Below are 12,843 nucleotides of genomic sequence, written 5' to 3' on the forward strand. Positions count from 1 at the left end.
GAAGAGAAGAAGGGAGTTGTCTCTCTCCCCGTGTCCTGGCCAATTAGGGTTGGGGTTAGGATTATTTTCACGTCCTCCCGACGTGAAAAACGCTATATCAAATGCAAGGATTATTATTATTATTATTATTATTTGGTGTCCTGGCCGACAATCCCCAGATAAAATTAGTCGCTCACTTCTTGGCTGTGTGCAAATTGGCTGCCATGTTTCAACTGCAAAGCACACACTGGCTGCGGTGAACGGTAATTGCTGTGAGGCACGTGGAGATATTTTGATGCCGTGATAAGGCACTATATCAAACATAAAGGTTATTTATAAGACTGAATTTAATAACTTTCCGCAGTTTCTACGGTAATTAAATTTCGAGGCGAAACAGTGTGACAGGCTGAGTGTGGAAAGAGTTTCGGGGTCTGTCTCCAAACTGCTAATTATCACTTTGAATCTCAAAAGTGTCTCCATTCTCGCTATCTCACTGTGAATAGGATCGTCCTGTTTGATATTCTTTCTCTGCCTCTCGTCTTCCTCAGTCTCTCCCTCTCTGCCTGTCTCACTCTGTCTCTCTCTGTGTCTTTCTCTGCCTCTCGTCTTCCTCAGTCTCTCCCTCTCTGCCTGTCTCACTCTGTCTCGCTCTGTGTGCCTGTCTGCCTCTCTGTCTACTTATCTTTATTCATGTCTGTCGCTCTCCCGCCCACTGTCTGGCTCTGTGTCTGGCTCTCTGCGCGTCTGTCTCTCTCTCTCTGGTGTTTGTCTGTCTCTTTTTCTCTGTCTCTCTGCGTGTCTGTCTGTCTGTCTGTCTCTCTGTGTCTGTCTCTTTGCATGTTTCTCTTGCTCTCCCCGTGTCTGTCTCTGTCTCTCTTCTCTCCCTGTGTGTCAATCTCTGTATCTCTGTCTCTCTGCGTGTCTATCTCTCTCTCCCCCCATGTCTGTCTTTGTATGTCTTGTGCGTGTGTGTGTCTCTCTCTCTCTCTCCCCTTGTGTTATGTCTCTGTATCCCTGTCTCTCTCTCTCCCCTTGTGTCTGTTGGTGTTAACTATTGATGCTATTGAGCACAGTCTCTACGGGGAGTGGGACCCTGGGCAGACTGGGTGCCGATATCAGTTAGTGCTCTCGCCTCTTGGTGTTAAAATCAATTTTGACAGTCTTCACGTAAAAGAACGACTTTCATATCAATTGTCAACGACAACGTTAATATTTAATCTGGAAAGTCAAAGGGCATTCTCTCTCCCTCTGTCTCTCCCTCTCTAACTCCGTCTCTCTCTCACTCCTCCCTCTCTACCTCTGCCTCTCCCTCTGTCTCTCTCACGCTCTCTTTCTCTCCCTCTGTCTCGCTTTCTCTCTCTGCCTGTCTCTCTCTCGCTCTCCCTCTGTCTCTCTCTCCTTCTCTACCTCTGTCTCCCTCTCTCGCTCTCCTCTACCTCTATCTGTCGCTCTGAATCTCTCACTGTCTCTCTACCTCTCTCTCACTCTCTTCCTCTCTATATCTCTCTTCTTCTGCCTCTCCCTCTGTTTCCCTCTCCTTCTCTCCCTATGTCTCTTACTCTTCCTCTACCTCTCCCTCTTTCTCTCCTCGCTCTGTCTCTCTTGCTTTGTCTCTACCTCTCTCTCGCTTTCCCCTGTGTGTGTGTGTATGAGTGTGTGTCTTTCTCTTTCCCTTTTTGTCTCTCCCTCTATGCATGTCTCTCTGTCTGTCTATCTCTCTGTCTGTCTCTCTATATATGTTTCTCTCTGTGGGTCTCTGTCTACGTCTTTCTCGCTATACCTCTGTCTCTCTCCCTCTATCCCTCTGCCTCCTTCTCTGTCTTTTTGTCACTGTCTCTCTCTCTTTGCTGCTTTCCACTGTCAAGTGGGTCGGAAACCCGAGGACACTGATTTAAAATAGTTGTTAAAAGAAACAGAGGGGAGATGAGAAGAATATTTTTCACACAGCGAGTTGTTCGGATCTGGAATGCATCGCCTGAAAGGCTGGTGGAAGCCGATTTGATAACAACTTTTAAGAGAGAAGTAGATAATTATTTGGGGAGGACACGTTTGCAGGGCTACGGGGAGAGCGCGGGGGAATCATAATTCTATTATTCTATGATGTATGTACGGTACCAGCTGTACCCGTGCAGCTTTGCTTGCAAGCAAAGGATCCAATATGGAATGTAGATTGACACACAGACATTTTGTCTTTATCTATACTCAACTGGGAGGACTCTTGTGGGAGGACTCAGTGGGAGAACCCCTTTAATATATTTTCTCTTACAGTCTCTCTCTCTCAATCTCTATGTCTCTCCCTCAGTCTCTGTTTCTCTCTCAGTCTCTCTCACTATCTCAGTCTCTCTCTCTTTCTCTCTGTCTCGCTCACTATCTCAGTCTCTCTCTCTGTCTCCCTCTCTGTCTGTCTCACATGGAAGGACTCCAGCTCCCATGACAACCAGAAAAAAGTGCCATACATTCGTTGCAGAATATAGACGTATCTCTGAATGGTGTGTGCTTCCCTCTGTTGCTATGTAGTTGCAGAATACGATGCATACCTCATATTTTGGGGCTCAATTAAACCATTTTTTAACATAGCTCATCAACGATAGGAGATTCCCCCCCAAACAAATATGCCCATGACACTCCCCCTGAAAAATCTTTCCGATGAGGTATAAATCAATCAGTTTTTGTGCGATTCACAGATATGCTGACACAGACAGGCACTTCGTCTTTATTTATTAGTATAAGATAAGGTTATATATAATATATATAGTGGTGCTATGGGATTAGTATGTACAGGGTTTCAAAAGGGAGGTGGAATAGGGATGTGAAAGTGAGGGGCTGGTGGGGGTGGGGTGAGGCGAGCCGGTGGGACTCAAGCGATCTCCTTGCTCTGTCCGCCAGTGTGCACTCACACTCGATGGGCCGAATGGCCTCCTCCCGCATTGTAGATATTTGTACGTGCCTATGGATCTTTACAGTCCTCCTGAACAGGCACAGATGGAACCTTGGTTCTCATCTCATCGACAGTCTGCTGCATTCCCCTAGCCCGGCCTGTCCACGTTTCTCTCATTGATAGCTGGATGGTGGGGGAGAGGGCGTGGGGGGGGGGGGGTGGGGGGAGGGTCAGCAACACTCGTTCAAGGCCCATTTGCTGACAAGGAGCAAAGGTCGAATGTCGGGAGTTCAAGAGCTTTCCTAATGCCTTGACGATTGCCCTGTGAAAGAGCCGAGTGGGATGCAGCAATCTCCGCTCGCAATCAGAGATTGGAGTGATTGGGAGGGGGAAAGGGGAGCAGCAGAGAGGGTGATTCGCCTCGACAGCAAAATTACTAACGATGCTCAGAGAGAGAGAGAGCTGAGGAGAAGGCAGTTCTTTGGGGCTGGCACTGGGCTGACCCGTTCTCAGTCTGTGGTCAATAATAATAATATTAATAATAATCCTTCCATTTGATATAATAATAATAATAATCCTTGCATTTGATATAGCACTTTTCACGTCTTCTAGGCGTCTCAAAGCGCTTCACAGAATAGACTGTAAAGTGAGTTGACTGTATATTTGTGGGCGAAACGCAGCAGCCAGTTGCGCACAGCAGTGTCTCACAAACAGTCGTGGATTGAAGTGACCAATCTGTTATTGTTTTTTTCTTGAGGGATTATTATCAGGCGTGTGGAGTAAGGAAACTTGCCCAAGGTTTCACCCTGCCGGGAATCGAACCCAGGTCTCTCACTTGCAAAGCGAGTGCTCTAACCACTGAGCCACAGGGTATAGAGCCTTATCACGTCATTGAGACATCTCAAAGCACTTCACAGAATATACTGTAAAGTGCAGTAACTGTGTATTTTCTGGGTGAAACTCGGCAGCCAAATGCGCACAACAGGGTACGTGGATTGAGGAATTATTACCCCCGGAAAGCGATCTGCCAATCGACGAACAACTGAGTTCCGACATACTGCTAGGTAAATGGAGGCGTGATGAGTAAGGAGACTTGCTTAAGGTTTTGTCCTGCCCTGGAATTGAACCCAGGTACTCTCGCTTGCGAGGCGAGTGCTCGAACCTCTGCGCTACGGGACTCCATAAAAGTAGTGGTTACTGGGATTAGGTAAGCAGGATACATCCCTCCAGGGAGGGAGAGTCCGCGTTCCATTCCAGAGAGAGTCTAGTTTGGATGTTCTTCAGCACAGTGATGGGTTTCCGCGTGGAGGTTGAGGGCAATACTGATGAGCACTGTATGGAGTCCAAAGCACTGAATTATGTGGGATCAAGCCCCACATTGGGGACTTTGAGCTCACAGTCCTGCCCAGGCTGATGCTCCAGTGCAGTGCTGGGGGGGAGCACCATATGGTTGGCGGTGCCGTCCTTCGGATGAGATGTTAAAACGAGGTCCCGTCTGCCTGTTCGGGGTGGACCTTAAAGATCCCGCGGCACTATTCCAAAAGAGAAGGGAGTTTCTCTCTCCCGGGGTCCTGGCCATCAATCCCCCAAATAAAATTGGTCGCTCACTCCATGGCCGTCTGTGAGACGTTGCTTTGCGCAAACTGGCTGCCGCGTTGGCTCTGTGATGCGCTTGGGAGATTTCGATGTGACAAGGCACTGATAAAGTACAATGATTTATGGAGAGAGCGAAACATTGGGAACATACGGCTGGCTAGATTGCTTTGAGAAGGTAATTTGGTCCAACAAGCCTGAGCTCTTAATTAAACACACGAAGGCCCGGGATGTGACTGGCGTTAGCAGATGTTGCACACCCCGAGGGGCTGAACACCCTCATCTGCCCAGATGTGCTCTCCTGACAGCCAACACCCTGATGACAGAGCCCGAGACACAGGAGGAATCCTACATTCCTGGGTTTCTTTGGTCAGCCGGGGTGTCTCGATACCCGCTGAAACCTATCACCGTGCTTAAGAGTATCCAAACCAAGCTGAGAATTCCATGTATCCCACCTACACATGGAAATCCCAGAGATAGATTGTTGGGATGGAATATGCACTCTCTCTCCCTGGAGGGACACATCCTGCTCACCTAATTCCGGAAAGTATTAGGCGCAGGTTGGCAGGAGCCAAGGCTTAGGGACCCCAGAGTGTGGGTTGGGGATAACTGCTGGAGTCTAATCAGCTAAAGTCACCATAGTTTGCCATCGAGAGCACTGTCCCGCAAGCTTTCCCGCTGCTTGTCCAGCTCGGACCACCCTACCCGTTAGGGCTTTGGCTGCGGGGTTTACCAGGAGCTGAGTGGGAGGATTCCCTGCCCGCACTGAGAGAGACTAAAAGAGATGGACAGACAGGGCAAAGATTAGAAAGAGAGACAGAGATAGAGATAAAGAGTGAGAGAGAGAGAGAGACACCCACAGTGAGTGAGTGAGTGAGTGAGTGAGAGAGATAGATAGACAGATGTGTCACCCCCAGTTCTTGATTTAGGTTGACAGTATAAATGGTGTGAGGGTGGGAGGGGGGGGGGGAGAGATTGCTGGTTTAAAGCCATCTTTATTTAACATCACCTGAGAGTGAAGTCAGTCAGTTTAACTAGTTTGGCTTCATTTGTGGCTGGTTAGTTGTCAATTAGGCATTGCCCGGCTGCATCCTCCTCGCCTCTCCCCCCCAACTCCCCTCGCATGTAACTTACCAGCCCACAACCCCACCCCACCCCACTTGCCTCCTTCATCACCCTCTCCTCCTACCACAGTTCCTACCACGGCCCCCTCCGTACACTCCTTTGGCCTCATCTCTCTCTCTCCTCCCATTGCCCCACCGTCACCCAGATGAAGCCTGCCACCTGCTGCCTCGACGCCCCCCCCTCCCCATCCAGCTTCTGGTCATACAACTCCCCTCCCTTTGCCCGCTGCTGGCTGACGCAATCAACCAGTCCCTCGACCGGCTCCCGATTCCCGAACGGATTGATTTCAAGATCCTCTCCCTCGTTTTCAAATCCCTTCGTGCCCTCGCAACTCCCTACCTCTCCGATCTGCTTACCATCCCCCCCATCCCCACTCCACTACCCGCTGCCTCCGCTCAGCAGGTCACCTCCTCCCCCCCCCCCTCTCACGCTCCCCCTGGCTCAGGGTCAGACTCCCGCCACTGTGAAGCTCTCCGGGACGCTACCCCGCGGGAAGGAGCGAGAGACTGAGGGAGGGAGGGAGGACGGAGGGAGGGAGGGAAAGAAAGCGAACGAGGGTCAGAGAGGGAGACAGAGAGATAGAGAAAGAGCGAGGGAAAGAGGGAACGAGGGAGAGAGAGTGAGAGCGCGAGGGAGGGAGCGAGGGAGAGCGAGGGCGTGAGAGAGAGCGAGAGAGAGAGAAAGAGAGATAGAGCGTGGAAGTGAGTGAGTGAGGGAGAAAGAGTGAGCAAGAGAGCGAAGGAGCAAAGAGGGAGAGCGAGAGAGAGAGAGAGAGACCGAGACCTGGGTGGTCTAATTGAGACAAGCGGCTGAATGAGGCGAACATGGGGCCTTTGAATCCTGCCGATTGTGTCACATTAATGACATCGAGGCTGTTTGCTCTTTACAACAACAGTGTAAAGTCACTGCGCGCTCTGCCTGCGTTGACCTTGGAGTTTAGTCTTTTAAGCAAAGAACCTGATAAGAGTCAGCAGCAGCCCCCAGCCTGACAGCCACAGCACGAGACAGTCTGTCGGTCTGTCGGTCGGTCTGTCAAACACCTCCTCTCCTCACGCTCACCTCCACTTACGGTCATGTCGGCAACTTGTAGCAACAATAATAACCCTTCACTGCCCAGCTCCTTGGGACGTCCTCCCTACGTGAAAGGCCGCTGTATAAATGTCATTTGTTGTTGTTGTTGTCGTCTAGTGCAGTCTGGCTCGTGTGTGTGTCTCACTGGCGAGGCTCCTGTTTGATACAACGCCTTACCACGTCGTTGAGACGTCTCGCAAAGCGCTTCGCGGGATAGACTGTAAAGTGAATCGACTGTGTATTTTGTGGGCGAAACGCGGCAGCCGAATGCGCACAGCAGCGTCCCCACAAACAATCGTGGATCGAGTGACCAATTTTTTTGAGGGACTGTTCCCCCCAGAAAGCGATCCGCCAATCGACTAAACAGCCGGGTTCCTACTTACTGCTGGGTAAACAGAGACGTGTGGAGTAAGGAAACTTGCCTAAGAATTCGCCCTGACCCGGGAATTGAAGCCGGGTCCTCTCATTTGTGAGGCGAGCGGTCTGACCACTTATGCTACAGGACTCCACTGGCTTTCGCCTCCGGGGGGGGGGTCAGAAGGTTGAGGTTCAAGCACCATGTCGGGGAATTTGAGCTCACAGTCCAGGCTGACGCTTTAGCGAAACGATGTGGGTGGGGGGAAAAGAGCGCCACATTATCAGAGGTGCCATCTTTTGGATGAGATGTTAAAACAGAACTCCCGTCCGTGCCTGTTCAGGTGTACGTTAAAAATCCCGCGACGCTGTTGGAAAAGAGAAGGAAGTTCCTCTCTCCCGGTGTCCTGACCGACAATCCCTCCCAAATAAAATCGTTCATTCAGTCCATTTTTTGGGGGTATTGCTTTGCATAAATTGGCTGCCGTGTTTCAACCACAAAACACCCTGTAAACCCTGTAAAAGCGCTTTGAGACGTAAGACTTATTATTATCTTGTTGGATCAGAATTTGCAAAGTGACGGATTACTTCGTAACGTTGGGAGCGTGGTAACAGGTTCATAGCAATTACGGCACAGTAGGAGGGCACATACTTTTTCACTGGAGCTCTGTACTCTAACCCCATTCCCTGCTCTCCCCCCCCCATCGTGTCTGCTAATGCTCGCTCCCCCACTCAAGCTCTCTACTCTAATCCCACTCCACACGCTCTCCCCATCGTGTCAGTGCTGGTGCTCGCTCCCCCACTCATCCCATTCCTTGCTGTTTGCCAACCCCCTTTTATACGGCTATTAGTTCAATATTGATCCGGTTCCTTTTAAAGTGATGTTCTGGTCTGAGCTTTTGAAAGCCACTTGTGGCAATTTACTGTATATACTTGTCCTCTCACTCGCCCCTCTCTCTGTGCGTTCTCCCCTCCTCCGCTTGCCTGAATGTCTCTGTATTCTCCCCCTCACCACCACACCCTCGGCCATTCCCCCGCCCCCACCCCCATTGCGCTGCCGGAGATCAGGGTGGTCGCTTCTCAGAGGGGAGGACAGATGCCCACAAGTGTCCCCTTTCATTGGGAGATTTAAGAGCACCAGAGGTGCTTTGGGGGTGGTGGGGGGGGGGTGCATTGGGTGGTTCTGCTTACCAGATGGAGCCTGTCAGGCTTAGCAGTGAGATCACCTAATGAGCTGGTCTGCATTGTTCATGAACACAATGATCGGAGATTTATTGTGGAGGCTGTGGGGAGAAGGGAAACGGGGGTGGGGGGGTGGGGGAGAAATAATAATATACCTTGTATTCGATGCCGGGCCTTTACGCGTCTTCGAGACGTCTCAAAAGCGCTTCGCAGAATATACCGTAAAGTGAAATCGACTGCATACATTGTGGGCGAAACACAGCAGCCAATTGCGCCCAGCAGCATCCTCACAAACAGGTGGATTGAGTGACCGCTATTTTTAGGGGACTATTACCCCCGGAAAGCGATCCGCTGACCGATTAACCACCGGCTTTTTTACTTACTGCTAGGTAATCGGATGCGTGTGGAGTCAGGAAACTCGCCTGAGGTTTCGCTCAGCCCGCCCGGGAATCGAACCCGGGTCCTCTGGCTTGCGAGGCGAGCGCGCCAACCACTGCGCTACGGGAATCCCGTCGGCACAGATTCCCAGCTCTGCGGACAGTTTTTCTGCCCAAGGCCGCTCTCTCTTTCTCTCTCTCTCGCTCTCTCTCCCCCTCTCGCAGTCTGATAACGGCTCGGCTTGGCTCGGCTCAGCGGCAACTGGTGGCCTGAGCGAGAAAGAGTGAGAGAGTGAGTGAGAGAGAGAGAGAGAGGGGGGGAGAGAGGGGGAGAGGAGAAAGAATCAGTCTCTCAGGGATGTCTAAGCTGCGTGGAAGGAGACCCATTAGACAAAAGCAATAAGACAGCTGCTCAGGAAAAGAGCCTGATATTACCAATCCATTCTCCGTGTCTGCCAGCCCCAGCCAACTTAGCACCGTCAGACGTGATTTACAAGCTTATTAAAGCCACAGAGAGACCTCGGGGTGGAGTTTGCATTTATGGAACTGTCTGTCCTTTTTCTGCTGATGCTACAAGTTTTTTTTATCTCTCTGTCCCCGATTGCTCTCTCTTTCGCTCTGTGTCCCTATTTCTCTCTCTCCTCTCTCTCCGTCCCCCCCCCCCTCTCTCTCTCTCTCGCGTTCACTGTTTGCACTCTCTCTGTCCCTATCACTCTCTCTGTCTCTCTCACTTGTTGTCTATCTCTGTCCCCGCTTGCTCTCTCTCTTGCTCTGTGTCCCTATTTCTCTCTCTCTGTCCCCGCTTGCTCTCTCTCTCTCTCTCTCTCTGTCCCCGCTGCTCAGCTCTATCTCTATTTCTCTTTCTCTCGCTGTCTCCGCTTGATCTCTCTCTCTCTCTGTCCCTGTTTCTCTCTCTGTCTCTCTGTTGCTTTTTTAAAATCTCTGTTTCTCTTTCTATTCCCCTTCTCTTCCTCCCTCTCTCTCTCTCTGGCTTAGTCTCTCTTTTATCTCTCTGTGCCCGCTTCCTCTCTCCGTCCCTATTTCGCTTGCTCTATTTCTGTCACTCTGTTTTTATCTCTCTCTCTTTCTATTCTCTCCTCTCTCTGTCTTAGTCTCTCTTTCTCTCTCTCTCTTGCCGCTTGCTCTCTTTGTGTCCCTATTTCTTTCGCTCGATCCCTGTCGCTCTCTTTTTATCTGTCTCTCTTTCTATTCCCCCTCTCTCTCTGCCTCTCTGAATTATCTCTCTCTGCCCCTCATAAAAACCATGTAAATTTACAGAACAGGGCCCCATCCTTGCTCTCTCCCTCTTTCTCTCCCTCTATGTGTGTGTGTGTCTCTTTCCCTGTCCCTCTCTCCCTGTGCCCCTCATTCTGCCTCTCTGTCTTTCTTCTTTTTGTCCCTTTCTCTCTCTTTCCTTCTCTTCTTGTATCCTTTCCTCTCTTTCTATCCATCTCTCTCTCACTCTCTCTGTCCGTCTTAAGAAACTTTAGGCAAGTTTCCTTCACACGCCTCTGTTTATCCAGCAGTAAGCAGGAACCCGGTTGTTAGTCAATTGGTGGATCGCTTTCCGAGGGTAATAATCCCTCCCCTCCCACCCAAAAAATGTGGTTATCCAAACCGTGATTGTTTGTGGGATATTGCTGTGCGCAATTGACTGTAGCATTTTGTCCACAAAATACACAGCCGCCACATATTACAGTATATTTTGTGAAGCGCTTTGAGACGTCTCAATGACGTGATCGGGCACTATTATTACAAATCCAAACATTATTATTATTATTATTATTGTCATCTCTCTCTCTGTTCATCGCTCACTTTTTCTCTGTGTCTGTTACATTTAATGCAGCATTTACAAAGTCAAAATGTCGCAAAGGGCTTCACAGGATATACTGTAAAGTGTAGTGACTGTGCATTTTCTGGGCGAAACACTAAACGTTCCACAAACAGTTGAGTGACCAATTTTATCTGGGGGATTGTCGGCCAGGACACCAGCGGGGGGGGTGGGGGGGAGTGAGGTTTAAAGTCCTTCCAAATGATGGCGTCTCAGACAATGCTCCTTCCCCCCAGCGCTGCACTGGAGTGTCAGCCTGGACTGTGAGCTCAAAGTCCCCAACGTGGCAGCTCAAACGCACAACCTCCTGATGCGCAGGCGAGGACGAGAGAATTTGAGCTAAGTTCGAGGTGTGGCTGACTGTTTGCACGCACTAGCTCTGAAATGACTGCCTGATGAACTTAGATGATGAACCAGAGTTAGCGAAGCCCTTTAATCTACGCTCAAGGTACAAAAATCTTTTAATGTGAATCTCAGGCTTGAGGTCTGTTCTGCAATGTAAAGCTTCTTGTGTTTCCTATTATAATAATCCTTACGTTTGATTGAAAGGCTGTCAGTGTCAGGGCTCAGAGGGAATGCCCTGGACGGTATCACAGTGTTTGTCTTTCTGGAGAGAGTGGACGTGCGCAGGAACAGCGTTCTTGTGTGTGGCGCAGTGGTAGCGCTCTCGCCTCTGAGCCAGAAGGTTGGGGGTTGGGATCATGTAGTCTAAGCTGACGCTCCAATGCAGCGCTGGGGGTGGGAGGTGTTGCATTGTCAGAGGTGCCGTCTTTCGGATGAGGAGTTAAACTATTGGAAAAGAGAAGAGAGTTTCTGCTTCCCGGTGTCCTGGCCAACAATCCCCCGAATAAAATTGGTCACTCAATCCACGGCTGTTTGTGGGACACTGCTATGTGCAAGTGGCTGCCGTGTTTCGCTCACGAAATACACAGTCAGTTCTGTGAAACGCTTTGAGACGATCAATAATCCTTATCTTTGATACAGCCCCTTTCACGTCAGGGGAAGGGGGACATCTCAGAGTGTCTCATAGGAAACACTGTAGCGACTATGCGTTTTGTGCACGAACAAGACAGCGAATTTGTGCACAGTGACATCCCAAAAACACCGTGCGAGGGGACCAGGGATGGCATCTGTGAGAGTGAGTGAGCCAGCCAGCCTGCTCTATAAGACAGACCAGTCACTAGGGGCCGGGAATCCTCCCACTCAGCTCCTTTGCAAGCCAAGGCCCTAACGGGTAGGGTGGTCCTGACTGGACAAGCAGCCAGACAGTGCTCTCAATGGCAAGCTATGTGGGTTTCAGCTGGTTAGACTCCAGCAGTTACCCCAACGCACACTCTGGGGTCCCCCAAGCCTTGCCTCTCGCCAACCTGCTCATTAATACTCTCCGGAATTAGGTAAGCAGAATGCGTCCCTCCAGGGAGAGAGTGCGCATTCCATACCAACAACCTGTCTCTGGGATTTTGCATGTGCACGTGGGCTGCAAGGAATTCTCAGCTTGGTTTGGATACTCTTAAGCACGGTGAGGGGTTTCCGCGTTGTGTCAGACACCCCGGCTGACCGAAAAGACAGACCTGAACAAGACATCGAGCGAGAGGAGCAGGGTTTAACATCTGACCCGAGGGATGGTACCTGTGGGAGCGAGTGTGTGAGAGAGACAGCCAGCCGGCTCCTCGAGCCCAGAGCCAGCGACCCTGGATAGAAAGGGATTAGGTTTATGAGCTCTCTCTCTCTCTCTTGAAATCTAGCTATCAGCAGTCGGGTGACATTGACTGGAGCCGTTAAGCTTTGCGACTTTAGCTGTGGAGGACATGAGGATGCTATTATGTGATGGTGGGTGGGGGGGGGGAGAGAGAGAGATAGCTGTATGAGCGGGAGTGTGGGCGACCTCTCTCTATCAGCCAGGGATTTGTTTGAGCGTTCCATTAGTACTCAATTATATCTAAGCCTCAATTATACCGTAACCACGTGATGGGTTCGGGGTGGGCGCTTACACACACAACACAGGTTGGGGAGAGACTGCCCTGAGAGAGCGCGAGAGAGAGAGAGGAAGAGAGAAAAGAGAGAAAGAGATTGGGGAAAGGGGGGAGAGAAAGAAAGGGAGAGAGGGTGGGAGCGAGGGCTTCACCCTCGGCGGCCGCGCTTTCAGCCACTATGCCCCGAAACTCTGAAACCCTCTTCCTCTTATCCCCCTGCCTTTGCCCCCTCCTTCCCCATCTTCAGGTCGTGCCTGAAGACCTTCCTCTTCCACCCCGCCTACGGTCACCTCCCCCCCCGGCCCCGCCACTGCCAAGCGCTCCGGGACTCTCCCCTTCGTGAGGGGCCCTGTATAAATGCAAGTTGTTGTTGTTGTGGGAGAGGGAGAAACAACAACAACAATAGCTTGCATTTATATAGCGTCCTCGCGCAAGGAGCGCTTAACGATGGTGTCGAGCCTGAGCGGGCAGGGCCTGTGG

The sequence above is a fragment of the Callorhinchus milii genome, unplaced genomic scaffold, assembly GCF_018977255.1.
Source record: "Callorhinchus milii isolate IMCB2004 unplaced genomic scaffold, IMCB_Cmil_1.0 Scaffold4, whole genome shotgun sequence".
In the NCBI taxonomy this organism is placed as follows: Eukaryota; Metazoa; Chordata; class Chondrichthyes; order Chimaeriformes; family Callorhinchidae; genus Callorhinchus; species Callorhinchus milii.